The sequence below is a fragment of the Syngnathus leptorhynchus genome, chromosome 17, assembly GCF_054491065.1.
Source record: "Syngnathus leptorhynchus isolate UIUO chromosome 17, UIUO_Slep, whole genome shotgun sequence".
Taxonomy (NCBI): domain Eukaryota; kingdom Metazoa; phylum Chordata; class Actinopteri; order Syngnathiformes; family Syngnathidae; genus Syngnathus; species Syngnathus leptorhynchus.
The window spans coordinates 2,226,824-2,239,545 of record NC_141211.1 but is presented as its reverse complement, the minus strand read 5'-3'; the positions used below and the strand labels follow the sequence as shown (position 1 = coordinate 2,239,545).

At 41.8% G+C, this 12,722-nt stretch overlaps 1 long non-coding RNA gene across 2 annotated transcripts in view; it reads right to left on the bottom strand.

The window, feature by feature from the left end:
• LOC147042935 (uncharacterized) overlaps window positions 1-12,722 on the bottom strand; it is a 48,481-nt gene that overhangs the window by 34,568 nt on the left and 1,191 nt on the right. For both annotated transcript variants that reach the window (XR_015068710.1, XR_015068709.1), the window contains exon 3: window positions 6,195-6,253. This is a non-coding gene — a long non-coding RNA (uncharacterized LOC147042935). The remainder of the gene's footprint in view (window positions 1-6,194; window positions 6,254-12,722) is intronic.

Here is a 12,722-nt window from a genome sequence, read left to right as displayed (position 1 = left end):
GGGGGGCAGGGCCTGTCAGTCAGTCAGAATGGACAGAGCGAGTCATGTGTCACTTTGAGTCAGCGCAAGCTCACGCGACGCACCATGTCCCGAGGGTGGCGCCGTCACTCCCGCAAATGCCGTCGGGGCCCCTTTCCCTCCCCCCCTCCCTCCCCCTTGCTTTTTCATAAGCACTGCAATGGCAATTTGCAGCGTGTGACCTTTCAAAGAGGCAATGAAACATGACAAGAGATGTTAACATCTGAGGAGATGCCCACGGGTGTTGCAAGATATACGGCCCAAACACTTGTGCTCTCCTTAACTGTATCGTGAGGTCGGACGAGAAATCACTGCCAGTGACTTTTCAGGCATATGTTTACAGAACATCTGGCTCAATTTGGAACAAACTTCTCTCAAATGCAAACTTTCAATTTGTCTGCTTACAGTGTCTGCGCTTGATTGTGCGTATCCGTGAGCCCTCCTCAATTTAGCAAGTCACTAGAGCGGTTAGGTCTCGGGGGAAGAAGAGTTTTCGCTGCCGACACGCCGTCCGACGCGATTCTATTCCAGGAAGTTGCCTAAAAACCGAGAGGAGAAACACGGCTGTGGCACTCGCTGACACTTTCTGCCTCTTGTGCTACGCTGCTGTTTATTTTTAGCAAAGGGCGAGGGGCAGGGATGTGTATAGTGATGCGCAGGGAGGATGGTAGACTTTGATGCTGAGGGAAGTGACTGGCCCCAAAATATACACAATGGACACTTCATTAGGTACACATCCATGCTCTATTCTGACCTGATGAAGAAGCAAAGACTATATCAACAGTGTGCAGATTTACAGCATGTTGTAAATTCCCCAAATAAAGACCTTCGTAATGTGCTTTGGGTTTTCTCGCTCTGACCAGATTTTGTTCCGACTGCGGCACTAAAGTAGATTTTCAATGGCGCTTAACTGTTCCATCACGATCCCATTCGAACTGCTGCCAATTGAAAGTCAATTCGTCTACCCTTTCAATTTCAACAACAAGAAAGTTGTCACGATGCAGCCATCTTGTCCCCCGATAATGGCTTTCTAACTAGACACTAGAAAGACATGCGGCTGGCCGGCTGGCCACACAACTTGGAACACGGCCTCCCTCTCTGTGGCTTTCAGATTAGACTCCAGCTAATGAAGTAGCGGCGGCATAGCGGCACAGAATGAGCTTTTTATCTCGCCTCATTGTAGGGGGCTCTATGGCCGAGCTGGTGACACATCTGAGGTCAGCGGCGAGGTTGAGATAGCGCTATTCTACCCAGAGCAAAAAGGAGGAATACAAATGAGGAATTCCAGGAGATGGGCAGAATGCCCTGCAATCATTAAATAGGGAGAGCATTTCTGCAAAGGGGAGTTCACATGCTAGTCAGATTGTCAATTGATTTTCTGGGATGCGCTTCTGATGAGTTGGGGGTCAGGGGTCACCTTTTGATTGCAAATTTGATGCAAATTTGATGAAACTGGCATTTTGTATTTGGAAGTCACCTGAATGTTGAAATCTTACAATCTAAAGTAACAGATTAGTAAAGCATAAAATATAGTAGATCATATTTTCATAGTAATATGAAATCAATATAAAACACGAATCACTCAGTAACAGCCTACGAAAAAAAAAACGACGCTTTGTATTCTGCAGGTGTTTGCCTTTGCAGCGCAGTTGATAACATTTTGCGGCCAAATGGCTTCTCTCCCCCAAATTAACTACCCCCCTGTCCTTACGGCATTGTATTTTAATTCCCTTCAAATGCCAAGCCATTGTGTTTGACCTAAGCCGATGGTTGTCATTATGCACTTCCGCCATTGCCGCGCTGGCCGCGTTCCTGCATTCATTTACCCAAGCCATGCAGCTGCCACTGTCACCGGGAACTTCATTTAAGGAGGACAGCCTTTTGTGTGAGGCTTTATGATCATTTCTATTACTAGGCAATTAGTTAGCATACGTTTTGTGTAATTTGGGTTGTTGGTTTGGTGCTAGCATTAACGCCAAAACTCTTTGGGACAAAGTTGTATTTTTGATTCTGCAAAAAAAAATGTGCGGATCCAGAGAAGGTTGACATTTTCCTTCATTTCTCTGTGAATAAATCATGAATAATCCATGAGCCTTAATGACAACACTCAGGCATATGCATATGATGTCCAATGGGCCACCACTGCAATTCATGGAGGGCCGTGTTGAGTGACTGCAATGATCACTTTTGTCATTGGAAATAATAATTGCAGCAATCTATGATGGTCAGTCTTTGTCATTTTCTAATCCGGTGTCGCCTGGAAATAATTGAAAGCCTTTCCAGCCCAGCCCTCCAAACCAAAAACTGTTGTAATGTGTAAATTCACAACAGATAATTTCCTTTTGTCAGTAAACATCAACTGGGAGTAGCAATAAAAATCTTGAAAGTTCCTTGGAAGAATTATTCTCCATTTGCCTAAGTGCTGCTATCACGAAAGACAAAAAAAAAGAAAAAATCAGTTTCTCAAGGCACCACTGCATATTTTGAGAGAAGGCCAGTTTGACGATCCAGAGGGAATATTTTTTGTCTCTCCAAGTGGTGCACAATCTGGCACGTAACCAAAGGCCTTTGTATTAGCACGGATGCGCCCTCTTAGCCACCGATGATCTAATGGCGCATTGCTCCTTGTTGTCAGCTGATATTGCTTTCAACAAGCGCTCCTCACGCTGGCAATTTGCTCTAATTGCTCTCCCTCTTCAAACAAAACATAAATGTCGGCAGCTTTCATATCCTGCTGTGACTACAAATGCGACGAGTTTCATTTCGACCCAGAGGGTCGTGCGGGGATAATGGACGAATCACGAGGATGTTGTGTCTTTTGTTGAGAATAAATCAATCTGCTGGTTATCTAGATGGTCACTTTTTTTTTTTTAGAAACAGCGTGCGGCCAAAGAACATCTTGACTCTCATTAATTTCATGAATAAAAAATGAGATAACCAAATACTCGAGTAGCAACAGATGCTTGAGAGCTGATAGTTTGCAATGACTAGACTTGATCTATTGATAAGGCAAATTGGGAAGCATTCAGCAAAACGTAGGACTTGTAAAATATAACGACGGAATAAGACGGACATGACAGATGTGAAGAGCTTCGAAGAGACTATTCTAAGGAGCCGAGCAGGAGTAAAGTTTAATGAAATGGCCACTTGGCTCCATTGTGCATTCACCAATCAGCAAAAGCACCAATAGAGGTCACAAACAATTTGATAGAAGAGAATCCTGCTGGAGCGTCTCATCTGACTGAAGAGCAAGATGCAGACAAACGATTTTCCCCAGAGCATCCTTTGAGGTCCTCGTCAATCTAACATCCCATCGGAGCAATCAGACTATTTGTGCGACATTGAATCGACTTCAAGGAACAAATGTGGAATCGACTTTGTTTCGAACGTAGCCATCATATATTGTATTTTCGACAAATACTGAGTTGATACTAGGTCAAATTAGCATTTGGTCTTCGACTAGGAGTGAACAGGCTGGAAGAGCATCCAAAAGGTACTTACAGTAACTGGCTGGCGTGCAGTCTAAATATACCAAAAGTGTCAGTGGGTAGCTGGCATCATGCAGGTGGTGACAGCCCCACTTCCAATTGCCATCATTGTAAAGATGGGACTTCTTCGGACAATTGTTGACGGATGGCCTTCGGACAATTAGGACTTTTGTTTTATTCTTCCACTCTTGTTTTCAAGCATTGACATTTTCCCACAGACTGAAATCAAAAGTCACGTTTACCTCAGGAAAGGCAAGTCATAACTTTTTTTCCATCTGAAAACATTTTCAGCAAGTTCAGATTGGCAACGAATCAAAAGGTAATAATTTGACATTGGTGCTATGTCAATGCCTCGGAGCACTTAGTGGGGGTGCAATTAAATGACCAATATCATCTTGATCCTGCTCACAATGAAGCACATTTGCAAAACATCTTGGGAGTTCCACCATATGCTGTGATATGGAGTATGGTGTTAACTTTGCTTTTCTTGCTCCTTCTCTCTGCCTACACATGGACTGGAAATAGTTTTAAATACTCAGGAGAGAAATAAAGAGTAACCTTTTTTCAAAGTTCAGTAAGATTTTTCTTAAGAAAAAAAAAAAAAAATCCTCCATTGAACACGCTTTAAACTGTTCAGGCAAGACCGGTATTAAATTTTAAAGAGAATCTAAAGAACCATTGAGTGAATCATCTAAAGCTTCTCTCTCTGCGTTGTTGCTAATTCAAAAAAAAAAAGGGCTTTTCATACAGAATTAAAATGATTAAAAACTCAACTCTACATCAACTGTCCTTCCACTTTGTGCACTAAGTTGTACTTCAAAAAATGTCACGGCAAGTGGCCGGCCTCGTTTATGTAACTAAACAGACATCCGCCCACTGCGCTTGCCGAACAAACAAGCAATTTATTACAGGAGTTTCTTACAATCCCACATTTTGTCTGCACCATTATATTTAGCCTTTCTCTGACTCCGAGCTTGTTTTTCTCCCTTTTGCATCCATTTAGTTATTGGCAGTGGTGCCTCAATAAACTAGTGTCGCTTACATAAAAAGAGCTGGTGGGCTTGACCTCAGACATTATATTTTGAGTTATTCTTTACGGATACTGTCCATTGATATGGTACCAAAGCTCTTATTGAACAATAAAAAGTACTTTTTTGTTTGTTTGTTTGTTTGTTTGTTTGTTTGTTTGTTTGTTTGTTTGTTTGAAGCAAGACACCTGAAAGTAATGTGCTCCACTTTCATTGGGGAAATTAGGACACTCACTTTTCCTTAAAGTTGATCATGATGTGTTTACAAAAGTGGGAAGGTTGTGCAGTGACGATGTAGCCCTATTTTCAAAAGCCTGGGACTCAGCTGAAACTTACTTTAACACAATTGGAACCTTAAAGTTACCCCCGTGTCAATAGGAAACTTATTCAAAGAATTGTCAAATGTGCTGAATTGATTAAAAATGGAACACGTAATATTCAAATCATCCTCTAGCTACAGAAAGAAAATGTGGAAGAATCTTAAATCACAAATGAACTGCTGAACCCGACAACATGAACTCTGCAATGGCGTTTTTGGGGTTTTTTTTTTTTGCATAACCCAGACATTGCGTCTTCAAAGCACGAGCCATGCAGCAGCAGCCGCAGCTTTATCGGGCTCCGTACTGTACTTCCGTGGCCCGAGGAGGCCGAACAAACACACACAACCCGCCTGGTTTGTGTTTGGGCCGGCAGATGTTTTCTTTCCCACGGGAGCCTTCCGGTGCTCATTCATCCTGCTGCGCCTTGCGGACAAGAGTCTTCCAAATTTAGACTCGGTATCTCTCGGTAATTGACTGCTTGTTCTTTCGCGTAAGCAGGGCAGTTCTCTAACGCTCTGTGATTAATACAAGACCGCCTTCGGGGGGGTCGGCTTACTGTGCTGGAGTGGAAGGTAATTAATGGCAATCTATTGTCGAAGGCTGGTTAGAGGTTTGGTGGCGCACGTATGATGTTCTGCGTAATGAGTGGCACGCAGGATGGCGCAGTGTAAAACAAAGTCAACATCCAAATTAAGTTCACGTCACAACTGTCCACATCTCAAGCAAGGTCTGAAAATGTAGGTGCCAATTGGCTCTGCCGTGACGGCCTTCCTGGTGTTCAATCGTCTCGTTTGAATTCAGAGAGGAAGTAGCGTTCCTTTGAACACTCACAGCCTTAGCCAGTTGGAAATATTGCACAGGGAACTTTAAAAAAAAGCATTCCGGCTGAACGTAAACAAGAAAACATGACTGAGGATTGTGATAAGCTTGTATTTGTTTTGTTTGGTAGGAAACAATGCGAGTGCCGACAGGACTGCAGAACAGCACGGAGCCTGTTGGACCTAAGCAATAGACAACTGCGGGGCACAGATAAAGCCAGTCAAGCCACGCAAGTGAGCTGCAGATGGTACAGTAAAAGGCAGTTTGTTACCCAGAGCAGGAAGCTCCTTCGCCGAGAAGACAGATTGGTCCAGTCTTGTGGGATTTACTCATTTTAATATTTTTTTTTTTTGCTGAGTCAAGCTACCATGCGCCGAAAAATCTCTACGTGTTATTCTCGCAATCATTTTAATCAAACATTTTTGGGGAAAGAGGATTTTTTTTTTTACAGAGGATCGGAAAGGTCACAGAACATATCAAATCCGTATTGCTTATTTGTGCAGCATTGCAGCTCTGCTTACCTTTGATAATGCTTCAGCGACATTCCTCAGTTGCTTGAAAATGGCTTCCAAGTCACAATCTGTGTGGTGGCAGAAGAAAAATGTGTTTACAAATGATTGACTCCGTTTTTTTTTTTTAGTTTTTAGATACAATGTAAAACATTGACTGACTTTCCTACCTGCTAGACAAAGAACAGAAGGCTACTTTATAAAACGTCACCTTATTGAGCTAAACTGTCACTCTGATCATCTGTGAGTGAGAAAATCTAATGAAACACTTCACAAGGCGGCAAAGATGGAGTAAATGCCATGACCTCTGCACGCCGCAAACCTCCAGGTGGCCTGCCCTGAGGTAAAAAGTCTCTCGTAATGCCAAACGGTGCGATGAGATGGCGCCTTTGGTGAACGTTTCTTATCAGAGATGAGGACAGGTAATCAAATGCAGGAGAGAACACGCCGTTACGCTACATCAGCTGAAAAGCCAGTCGTTATTCATCATGTAGTGGTAGGCACATGGGCAAAAATCGAATTATTTGTTGGCGACAATTGCCTGGATTAAGAAGTTATACTCAACTTTGAAAAAGGTCAAAGTAAAAACAAGCCTGATTGAACAGCAGCCGAGTGGAAAGGGGAAAAAACAACAGCATTGAGTGCTATAAATGTATGAATTGTCTCACAAAGGAGCAAAATAGAACAGAAGGACCTGCTAACATCTGGAAAAAATTTTTTATTTTTTCCTCCTAACATTTATCCCCAGGTTTTAATTTAAGTTTAGTCAAGTATAGATCACAATCTGCATGTGTTTCACAGTTAAGGTCAAGACTAATTATGCAAATGGAAGCATCGGTTTGACAGATGAAAAGAAGCAAGCACCAAGGGAAATCTGATTGTTGCCATTATATGAACTACGGAGAGAGAAGAAAAAAAAAGAGACTTCCAGCTATTAAATAAACTAGCCATGTGTGAAAACACAATTTCAGAGTGCTGTAGAAGAAAGCAACATCATGTTAAATGTACTGAAATACTATTCCACTGGCAATGCTTTCAGAATGCATTGTATCTGACAATAGCACCATCATTGCAATCATCTCTCGGAGCGGAAGATTCCAAACTTTACTTCATCGATTTATATTTATTTATACACACGCACACTTTTACATTTACTGTATATTTAGCTATATCCAGTCAATGTAAAATAAAAAGGGCTTTTTTTTCTGCCTCTCGCTATACTCCATGATCCCCTGAGGGTCAACATCAAAACTAATTCAGCTTGCACCATACCTGGAGTCTTGAGGGCCAGGGAAGGGGGAAAAAAAAAGAGCTAGTGCAAGCAATCATTTCTTCAAGTGAGCGATAGACTAAACACATATTGGATGACAATTCAAGCAGACCGTGGTATTTCCATGGTGCATTGATCACCTTGAGGCTGGAATGAAAATGAGGAGGATTGTGTTGTTTCTTGCAGCTAAAGAACAAATGACCCTTTGTCACTCCAAATATCCAAACCGGGAGTCAATAAACCTCCCTTAATGCAAAACCAAAATTCTTTCCGCACACAAATTTGCTTCATGAGATCTATCTGAATATATTTGTAAACGACAACTACACTTCTGAAATCCGTCTCCTGATTGCAATTCATGGAGCCTATCGTCACTGCCGTCTCAACGTGTGCGATTCATCCCAGTCATTATTTTACTGCGTTTCCAATCTCGACATTGACGGATGTTGCCCAGTTCTACTTTGGCAGCATTCCTATGTAGAGCCTTTTTTTTTATGAAACAATAAATTACCAGATGAATCTATGTTTCGACTGTTTCAGACAGCGCTATCAGGATAGGTGGGTGTATCTTGAAAGGGCATAAATTTCTCCAGTCTATTACTCACTGAATGTCCTTTGTGCCGCAAGGACCTTTTATGCAAATCAGTGTAAACAAAACTTCATTTGGTCGGGTGCACCTTCAGTGTTTAATTGCATGAGATAATTGGTTTTCTTTAGGTCATTAATAAAAAACAAAAACACTCAAAATGTAGAGGTGGTTTATTTTACACTAATTAGAGAAGACTGGATGGCATACTTAAACATATTTTCAGAGAGTTCAGCTTCATTTCGAAACATTAAGTAATTATACCTTTATTTACAATGAGATATTTACAACGAGATATTTTACAGATTCTTGGTCCCATGTTAATATTTATTCAACTTGAATCATGCATTTCAATCCAAAATGACCTTGAGTGCTATCAAAAAATTAAAAAAAAGTCAGTGGGACACAATTAAAGTGTCACATCCAAGTATCAGATCCCTACGTTTCTAATCCCGAGCGGATTTCCACACTATCTCCACCCACCTGTCAAATGTGCCTGCATGAGGACATGCAGTGAATGAATAATGAGGCAGAACATGAAATGTCTGGCAACAATTCACGCAAGCAGCTGTGCGGAGTAGCCGGGGCTCTTGACCGCCGCTGAGTTGTGTCGGCCGGTATGGAGACTTGCAGCGCGTTGACCTTTACGTCGCAGCCACAAACGCACGTGTCGTCACCGGCGTCTGGTGGCAAACTGGCTAGCGGTGTCTATATATGTGTGAGCTAATGAAGCAATTACCGTCAGCTAAAGGTCACCGCAGGTGTTTCTGCCAAGTGTTACAGTCACATGACATTACACATGTCATGACCTCACAAGTTGACACGAGGCGATGTGCGAAGAATTCAACTCGGTTTTGTCTTCAAATGTCACTGACGGCAACAACATCACCCGAGCTTGTAACTGGGTTTATTCCTAATTCAAATGAATTGTCTCCATTGAAATGTACGTAAATGCCATTAATGCTAGCCAAAATAGCAGCACCTACTGAAGCATGTAAGCAATGGAGAGTAAATGAAAGAGTGGAGTCTCTGCACATGTTATTAATGAGTTCTCTGCACACAAACGTACATATTTAACCGTGATTAGCGTTCCGGTTTACTCCGACACGTAATGTGGCCCCATAATATTGTGCGCCTCCATTTGATATGTTCGGAGAAGCGACGTGACTCACTGCATTAGTTTTTGGGGAAACTTCAATGATTCCCTGGAAATGTGGGATTTCATGTTAATATGATTTGTCTTGAAAGCAACCAGCCCACAGGTCAAAGAGAAAGAGCATTGACACGTGAAGGAGGCCATACCAGGAACATTTTGTACCTCACCTCTTGCCCTAAGCCAGTTACGATAGATCCTATTTTATTTATAGCCATTAATGAGGACAATTAGAAAAATAGATGGATGGATGATATACAAGAGCTGTACCAGACTCCAAGTGCAAAATGATGTATGGTAAATTGAGCCCCTTGATGAGGGTGTTAGAATGCAATGAAGTGGAAGCGTAAAGGGTGCACGCTGGATCAAATAATAATACGCTTTTGTGAATGGGATGTGAACGATGCATTATTATTTATTTTTTTTCCCCCTTTCTTCCCTTCCTGCCAATGTCGTCTCACGTTTTGGAGCGCAGCACACGTCCTGGCAGACAGCATGATGCAGAATTTACTTTCAGCACTCTCTGACTCCCCAGAGGCTCTTTCATAATGTACACATTACTTTGAGGTCGCTAGGTTGAAGCTGATGTGAAGTGATGGTGTTATTTTTAAAACCGTTTTTTTTTTTATTTTAGGGGGGCTATGACGCATGGTACAAGGAACGGAAGGGGTGAGAAATGTGCCACTTGTTTACAATTGTTTGGCACTTGCTGGGAAATATTCTTATATTTTTATATCATATTTATGGTTGCATATATTTGGAAATACTTTTTTTAAAATAATGAGCCGGTTTGCGCCTTGAGGAGAGACATCCTCCAGGGTTTATCTGGGAAATGTATCATTCCCTGACGTTTTTATGAGCACATCAATAATTGGAACAATAATTTAGTAGGCCCCTCATGTCAAATACATCAGGGAGGTGAGAAATCTGCCCTTTTTTTGTGCCGTCTCCGAGGGAAGGGCATTTGGAAATAAGAGCGCTCACGTAACCTGGCTTAATTCGACATCAATAGCAGACGTTAAACCGTCGTCTTGAATCCAGATCTTCGGAAACGAGGACAAGCCCAATGCTAGATTGGGAAAATACTTTTTGATTTGGTTTCACCATGGCTGCAGGCTTCAAGATTATCACTAAATTCGGTAAATATTAAACAGTTAAGACCATTTTATGAAATCCAATGAGAGGTTTTTACAAAAAAGCCTTGTGGCGATAATTCAGTGAAAAAAAATTCAATATTAATTTTCTTCAGTAGTTCATTTTAAAAATAATCTTAGATTTAGAACAAAGTGGACTTTTATCCGGGTTTAGTGAATCCAGATATAAGAGTTTTGCTTTTGAACTGATACTGCAATGAATGAATAATGCATCATATTAGTGCTTCTGCTATAGATTGTCTCGTGTCGAAAATAAGTTAACCATAATATGCTAAAAAAGAATGCCACCTGTGTCTCTGAATAAATTCACTTAGTCAGTGATATTGAAACAGCTAATGTCATTTCAAAGAGACAAATTGTATCAGCCCTAATAATGATGTTAGGTGATATCAGCTAGCACGATGACAGGAGGGGGGAAAAAAAAAAAACGTGTACCCTCCCACTGGCCTTGAACACAATCAAACTTATTACAACACACTTTTCAAAGGCATTGTAAATATTTGAATTGTAGATGTTCCCACCTCACCTGAAGCATGCAACTCAGCAGTAGGAGAAATAGTCGCCCAAAGGACTCGAGAGATGTTTTTAGCTCTAGTTTCGCAACGATGAAGATTGAGAGAGCGTTACAGTGGGATTGCACCAATTCCCCATCTCAATTCTACATCCACATCCTATCAGTCGTAGCAATTATGCATTCCATTATGAGAGATGGAATGTTGACAGAAAAAAAACAACTCAGGATCAAACACAAAGTGTTGTCTGACTTTATAGCCACAGGCACACGTGAAATGATAAATTGAACAAATTTGTATAGCAAAACAATATAAATTCTACAGTATGATGTCTCGGTAGAGCTTGGCGGCGGCCGGCTGAATCTCACTTCATACTCAGAAAGCGGAAAACACTGCGGGATAAATTAGACACACCACGCAAGGCAAATGTCTTTCTTTGAAATCTACAGTAGCCAATTTTACACACCAGCGAGTCTCAGTCGTGGCGGCGGCAATTTGGGTCCAGTCAAAACGTGCCACATTAAAGCTACCAAGGGAGCCCCTATTTGCAGAAAAGTGTCAAAACTTGTTCCCAAAACAAAATGTTCCTCTAGACATCCTTTATGCTTTAGCGTTGTTTTCGAGGGCCCTTCGGTCCAATTACAAAAAGCCCGGTGGAGTATTTGCAGTGTCAGCACGTACCTGAGGGAGCTATTAGTTTCGACAGTAAATATGGAAGGACCTTTAACCGAGTTAATGTATCAAGCGCTTCTTATTGGCAAGGTGGACATCGGCTCGAATGACCAACATGCGGCAGCTCTGGTGTCAATTCCCCAAATGTATTTAGAAAATAGTATTGAAACCAAGCACGACATTGTTTGCCAACTTTTCTCGAAAGGACACGTGACGTACACGACGACGATGACTCACGCCATTGCCGTGTAAAATTAATTAGCCGGTGCTTGTAGGAGATGCATTACTTTCGCAGCTCAAGGCAACTCTATTACACATACAGCCGGACAAATAATGTTGTGAAGTTTATCTGTCGCTTCGAATATGCCTGCGCTGACATTTGGCTCTCCTGAATAATTAATGGCGGTGACATTGCGCTCGGGCTAATTCTGTTTGTTTGCCTGATCACCTGCCATGTTGTGGCACCGGGATTCTCATACGGCACAACAATTTCTTTTTTTTCCTCTCGATTTGGCACGTGGTTGACGAGGCGGGAAGAAAAACACGTCAAGAAAAGAGACACTCAACACTCATGTTTGTACCCTGCTGGCTCTTTCCCAAAGCTTGATGGGAAAGACTCCAGCTCACCTGCAACACTAATGAGGACAAGCGCTATTGAAAGTGGATGCATGGACGCTGACAATTTTGCTCAAGCACAGCAGGTTTCCATGATGCACAGCCTGAGGATGTTTTTTTTTTTTTCCTCGGTAATCGCGGCATTTCACGGAAATCCCGGCCTACGGTTCTTTTACGCTCATAAGCTGGAGGAAGATGAAGACATCTCAACATGAAACTGCAAATTTGACTGACAAGTGCAACATTTGCGGCCTCCTGTTTCCATCTACATCAATCAGTGATGCCGTGCCTGAAATTGCTCCATTAGCACATTGATAACATGGCGCCAGCCCAAAATGTGGCTAATATGTTGCACTTTGATATAAATCCTGCAAGTCAATGCAAGCAGATGGTGCAATACGGCGCACGTGCTGTTCACTGAATTAATGAAACGGTGGCTGGAGGGATGAATGGATGGATTTGTGTACCGAAAGATACTGTAAATAATATTACATTTATTCAAGACTTTACGAGTTTAATACTAACACAAATGAGACGAGTTAACGAATAGCATCGGTGGCAAGAGATACTTGATCACA